Below are 6,575 nucleotides of genomic sequence, written 5' to 3' on the forward strand. Positions count from 1 at the left end.
CTGTTTCAGTCTGTGACTCCCTCTCTCTCTGACCCTCCCCTGCTCACGCTGTCTCGCTCTCTCTCTCTCCTAGAAATAAATAAAACATTTAAAATAAAATAAAATAAAATATCTGAGAGTGTTAATCTCAGCAGCAATACAATTATGTTTTTATTTTCGCATTTATAATGGCTTCAAGTAACACTCAGCAAATGTTAAAGAGTGTGATTAATCCTGTAGAGTTCACTATCAAGCTTTTCATATATCAAATTTTATTCTAAATGTTCTTATTTTTGAGAAAGAGAGAGAAAGTACAGGAGGGGCAAAGAGAGAGGGAGACAGAGGATCTGAAGCAGACTCTGCCCTGACAGCAGAGAGCCCAATATGGGGCTTGAACTCCTGAACCACGAGATCATGACCTGAGCTGAAGTCGGAAGCTCAACAGACTGAGCTACCTAGGTGCCCCATCAAATTTTATTCTAAAGTAGTGAAGTTATTGTACTGGTTTACATTTTCATGACTTAAAGGGTTTTTCCCTTTAAACTTCTAAGATAAGCTTTTCATTACAATATTACCATGCCTGAAAGAAAATATGCAGCCAATGAAGTTGTCATTTATGCATGATAGCTTGTCATTTATGCATGATAGCTTTTTAGGGGTGGAAAATAGCTCAAGGGGAACATTTTTTTTTAAACATTTATTTAGTTTTGAGAGACAGAGATAAACAGAGCGTGAGCAGGGAGGGGCAGAGAGAGAGGGAGACAGAATCTGAAGCAGGCTTCAGGCTCTGAGCGTTAGCATAGAGCCCGATGCGAGGCTGGAACTCATAAACTGCAAGATCATGACCTGAGCTGAAGTCGGATGCTTAACCAACTGAGCCATCCAAGGGCCCCTCAAAGGGACATTTCTAACTCAGTTTCTCCAAATATAAATTTACTTGTCTAAATCACTGCAGAGATTTCTTCCTACTCAAACAGCCTATATTGGAGGGAGCCAAAAGAGAATCCCACTTTNATGAGAGTCAAAAGTCTCCAGCATTAAATTCACTCACAAGGGACTGTTTTATAATTTTTTAAAAATATTAATACTCTATTTACTCTAAAGAATAGTTCATATAAAGTCACAATATCTTTGGACCTCACTTCTTCCATCTGTATATCTATCAAGTATATTGGTTTTGACTTAATAAAAATTCAAGTCCTAGCATGAAATACTTAGGCACTTCCAGTTCCCGACTGATTAGAGCGCCCTCATGTGTGTCTTTGTTGTAATGTTTAAAATATCTGAGAGTGTTGGGGCGCCTGGGTGGCTTAGTCGGTTAAGCGTCCGGCTTTCGCTTAGGTCATGATCTCGCGGCTCGTGGGTTCGAGCCCCGCCTCGGGCTCTGTGCTGACAGCCATCTCAGAGCCTGGAGCCTGCTTCATATTCTGTATNTGGAGCCTGTTTCAGTCTGTGACTCCCTCTCTCTCTGACCCTCCCCTGCTCACGCTGTCTCGCTCTCTCTCTCTCCTAGAAATAAATAAAACATTTAAAATAAAATAAAATAAAATATCTGAGAGTGTTAATCTCAGCAGCAATACAATTATGTTTTTATTTTCGCATTTATAATGGCTTCAAGTAACACTCAGCAAATGTTAAAGAGTGTGATTAATCCTGTAGAGTTCACTATCAAGCTTTTCATATATCAAATTTTATTCTAAATGTTCTTATTTTTGAGAAAGAGAGAGAAAGTACAGGAGGGGCAAAGAGAGAGGGAGACAGAGGATCTGAAGCAGACTCTGCCCTGACAGCAGAGAGCCCAATATGGGGCTTGAACTCCTGAACCACGAGATCATGACCTGAGCTGAAGTCGGAAGCTCAACAGACTGAGCTACCTAGGTGCCCCATCAAATTTTATTCTAAAGTAGTGAAGTTATTGTACTGGTTTACATTTTCATGACTTAAAGGGTTTTTCCCTTTAAACTTCTAAGATAAGCTTTTCATTACAATATTACCATGCCTGAAAGAAAATATGCAGCCAATGAAGTTGTCATTTATGCATGATAGCTTGTCATTTATGCATGATAGCTTTTTAGGGGTGGAAAATAGCTCAAGGGGAACATTTTTTTTTAAACATTTATTTAGTTTTGAGAGACAGAGATAAACAGAGCGTGAGCAGGGAGGGGCAGAGAGAGAGGGAGACAGAATCTGAAGCAGGCTTCAGGCTCTGAGCGTTAGCATAGAGCCCGATGCGAGGCTGGAACTCATAAACTGCAAGATCATGACCTGAGCTGAAGTCGGATGCTTAACCAACTGAGCCATCCAAGGGCCCCTCAAAGGGACATTTCTAACTCAGTTTCTCCAAATATAAATTTACTTGTCTAAATCACTGCAGAGATTTCTTCCTACTCAAACAGCCTATATTGGAGGGAGCCAAAAGAGAATCCCACTTTTTGAAAAACTATACATAAAATTTAAAAATCACATAAATCCAGCCATATTTTAAATGGTATTCATCCAATAAATATTTATTGAGGGACCCCAGTATGTGCCAGGAATGAGATGTCAAACTGAAGAAATCCAAAACTATTAAAATAAAGCAAAAAAGTACTGTTTCTTTATTTCCTTCTATAAAATGACTTACTAACAACTGCTTCACCCAAGAGAGTTGTTATAAAGATCTAATAACATAAGTAACCACATTTTATAAAGAGAGAAATGTCATTAAAATGTTTACAAGAGAAACCTAGGTGATTCCAAAGATATATTTTGTGTGTGGAAAATCCCTGAATGTGAGGCTCTGCTGATTTTAATTAAAATTTTTCTTCAAATTTTCATGACAGCAGAGAAAGTAGGAAGAGAAAATTATGTCACCTAAGAAAGGAAGTCTGAACTATTCTTTTCTTCATCATCTCTTACGCTCTTTTACTTAGCAAGGCAAGGCATGGACTGGTTGTGATGACACCAGTTAAGTCAAGAGGTCAGACTGACTGGCTAGAATGCAGCAATGATGCTACCTTGGCAGAAGCCAGAGGTTTCACCTTCCAAAACTCCCTGAAACCAACATCAGAAACCCATCTTATTCAAATGAAATTAGTACATGAGATGATTCTTAGTGACTCTCTGATTCTAGTCCCCGTGGAAAAATGAATAGATTGTTTTGGTGTCTCTAACTAAGAGTTAGAATGCATTTCCCAGGGGTGCCTGGGTGGCTCAGTCGGTTGGGTGGCCAACTTCGGCTCAGGTCATGATCTCACAGCCTGTGGNTCGGAAGCTCAACAGACTGAGCTACCTAGGTGCCCCATCAAATTTTATTCTAAAGTAGTGAAGTTATTGTACTGGTTTACATTTTCATGACTTAAAGGGTTTTTCCCTTTAAACTTCTAAGATAAGCTTTTCATTACAATATTACCATGCCTGAAAGAAAATATGCAGCCAATGAAGTTGTCATTTATGCATGATAGCTTGTCATTTATGCATGATAGCTTTTTAGGGGTGGAAAATAGCTCAAGGGGAACATTTTTTTTTAAACATTTATTTAGTTTTGAGAGACAGAGATAAACAGAGCGTGAGCAGGGAGGGGCAGAGAGAGAGGGAGACAGAATCTGAAGCAGGCTTCNATTTTTAAAAAAGAGAAGAATGCATTTCCCGTTTCCAAGGTCTCCTTTCCTGTCTCCCACATATCCACAGCCTCCTATTCTACTGTTCTTTTCCTATTCAGAATCCTTTTCTTGCATCCCAAGAAAAGTTCCATATCCCACAATTCTCTGTGCCCCAGTTTAGGTGGTTTTCATATGGCCTATTGTTCCATTGTTTCCAATCTTTTAAAGTATGATGATGTTCCCCATTTCTAATTTTTAAACTTATTATGGAAATTATTTAACATATCAAAAGTAGATGAAAGTGTATAATGAATCCCCCACATACCCATTATCCAAGCTTTAACTACTATCAACATATGGGAAACTGTAAGCAGTTTGCCTTGGTTAAAATATAGCATGAGAGGGGGCAGTGATGAAAAAAATCAAACAGAATCTCTTTAAGGAAAAAATATCCTTGAAAGTATAAATCAGTGGTAAGATTAAACAGCTGAAGAGCTCAGTGGAATAATTAATTATTTAGATGACAACCCCAAAGAAGTTACCTAGAATATAAAAGACACAAAGAAATGTAAAGGATGAAAGATAGTGTGTCATTGATGATAAAGTGCAAAGGTTCAATATACATTTGGAGTTCCAGAAGAAGAAAATGGAGAAAATGGGGAAGTAGCCATATATTTTTTTAATGTTTTATTTATTTCTGAGAGAGAGAGAGAAAGAGACAGTGTGAGCTGGGGAGGGTCAGAGAGAGAGGGAGACACAGAATCTGAAACAGGCTCAGGCTCCGAGCGGCTGTCAGCACAGAGCTCGATGCGGGGCTCGAATCCACGAACCGTGAGATCATGACCTGAGCCGAAGTCAGACACTTAACTGACTGAGCCACCCAGGTGCCCCGGGAAGTGGCCATATTTGAAAAATTATTACTGAGGATTTCCAGAATTAATATCCCTACTGCAGACTATAACTATTAAGGGTTAGAAACTTCATCTATTAATTCAGAGGAGCACTGTTCAATAGAAATGTAATGTGTCACATGTGTAATTTTAAGTTTTTAGTAGCTACATAAAAACACGAAAACGAGAGGTGCCTGGGTGGCTCAGTTGGTTAAGTGTCTTACTCTTGGTTTTGCCTTCAGTCATGATCTCCCAGTTTGTGAGTTCATGCCCCACATAGAGCTGTGCTGACAGTACAGAGCCTGCTTTGGCTTCTCTCTCTCCCTCTCTCTGCCCATCCCCTGTTCTCTTTCTCTCTCTCTCAAAATAAAGAAACTTAAAAAAAAAAGGGAAACAATGAAATTAATTTTAAAGATATATTTTATTTAACTCAATATATCTAAATACTATCACTGCAACATGTAATAAACTTAAAACTTATTTGAGATATTTTACCATCTTTTTTTATACTAAGTCTTATAAATCTGGTGTGCATTTTATACTTACAGCACAATTCAGACTAGTAACATTTCAAGTGTTCAGTAGCTACATGTGGCTACTGACTACCCTATCAGATGACAAAAGTCCAGAGGATAGTCTATCAGACATGGAAGTTACAGATTCAAATGTATGATTTCACCCCCTAAACACCTCTCCTTTCCTTTATTTTTAAATTTTTTTTAAAGAAAAGCTGTACAAGAGTATATAACCATGTAGAATGGGGTGATGGGATGTAACCCAAGTTGTTAAAATTGCTTTACCAGACAGCTAATGGAGGTTGGAAGGAAAGGAAGATTATATTTCCTTATATATTCTGGTACTGTTTAGCTTCACATGAAGGTATATTATGTTTTAAATTATTTTTTAAAGCTAATTAAAAAGCATAAAATGAAATAAAATTGATTAGGTACATAGGAGGACCCATGAAATGCTCCTGAGGTCACTTTTGGAGTCAGCATAAAGGAATAATTTTTTAATGTTTTTTTGAGGTATAACTGACATATAATATTGATTTCAGGTACAACATAATGATTTGATATTTGTATACATTGTGAAGTGATCACCACAATAAATCTAATTACTATCCATCCTCAAGGAAAGCTAATTTTTAGAATTTAATCTCTTGACAATTTTCAAGCATGCATTACAATATTATTGACTATAGTTAACATGCTGTATATTAACATTCTCATGAATTATTTACTTTATAACTGGAAGTTTGTACTTCACCAATTTTGTCCAACTCCCAACTCCCCTCCTCTCTGGAAAATACCATTCTGTTCTCTGTATGAGTTTTGTTTCATTTCATTTCTTTTTTGTTTGTGGGTTTTGGTTTTGGTTTTTATTTGTTTAGATCCCACATGTAAGTGAAATCATACGGTATTTGTCTCTCTCTGACTTATTTTGCCTGGCAAATTTCTTCAAGGCCCATTCATGTTGTTGCAAGTGGCAAGATTTCATTCTTTTTAATGGCTGAGTAGTATTCCATTGTATATATACATATATGTGTGTATACATATGTATATATGTGTATATATACACACACACAGTATATGTGTATGTATATATATAATGTGTATATATATGTACATATGTATATATATATATATATATATACACACTACACTTTCTTTATCCATTCATCCATTGATGGACACTTAGGTTGTTTCCATATCTTAACTATTGCAAATAATGCTGTGATGAACAAGGACGTGAATGTATTTTGTGCTGTTTTTTGTTTTTTTGCATATACATGTTTTAATTAGTTTTTGATTTTTTGAGATAAATACCTAGAAGTGGAAAAGCTGGATCATATGGTATTTCTATTTTTATTTTGGGTGGGAACTTTCATACTGTTTCCCACAGCGGCTGCACCAATTTACATTCCCACCACAAGGGCACAGGGTTCCCTTAAGAATTTTGCTTTTTAATATAGGTCTTTTGCAATTTTTAAACTCTAGCCACTTACTTTTTTTCTTTTTTCTTTTCTTGACTGGAGAGCTTTTTGTCTTTAATTATAAAGTACACAGTCATGGCTAAATTTCAGCCAGTACAGAAGTACATAAAGTTAGACATGAGAGTCTAA

At 36.8% G+C, this 6,575-nt stretch overlaps 1 long non-coding RNA gene across 1 annotated transcript in view; it reads right to left on the reverse strand.

Moving 5' to 3' along the window:
• Nucleotides 1-6,575, reverse strand: part of LOC144216237 (uncharacterized) — a 37,750-nt gene that overhangs the window by 1,010 nt on the left and 30,165 nt on the right. The window lies entirely within an intron of this gene.

This window comes from Crocuta crocuta, unplaced genomic scaffold (genome assembly GCF_008692635.1).
Source record: "Crocuta crocuta isolate KB4526 unplaced genomic scaffold, BGI_CrCroc_1.0 scaffold333, whole genome shotgun sequence".
Taxonomy (NCBI): Eukaryota; Metazoa; Chordata; class Mammalia; order Carnivora; family Hyaenidae; genus Crocuta; species Crocuta crocuta.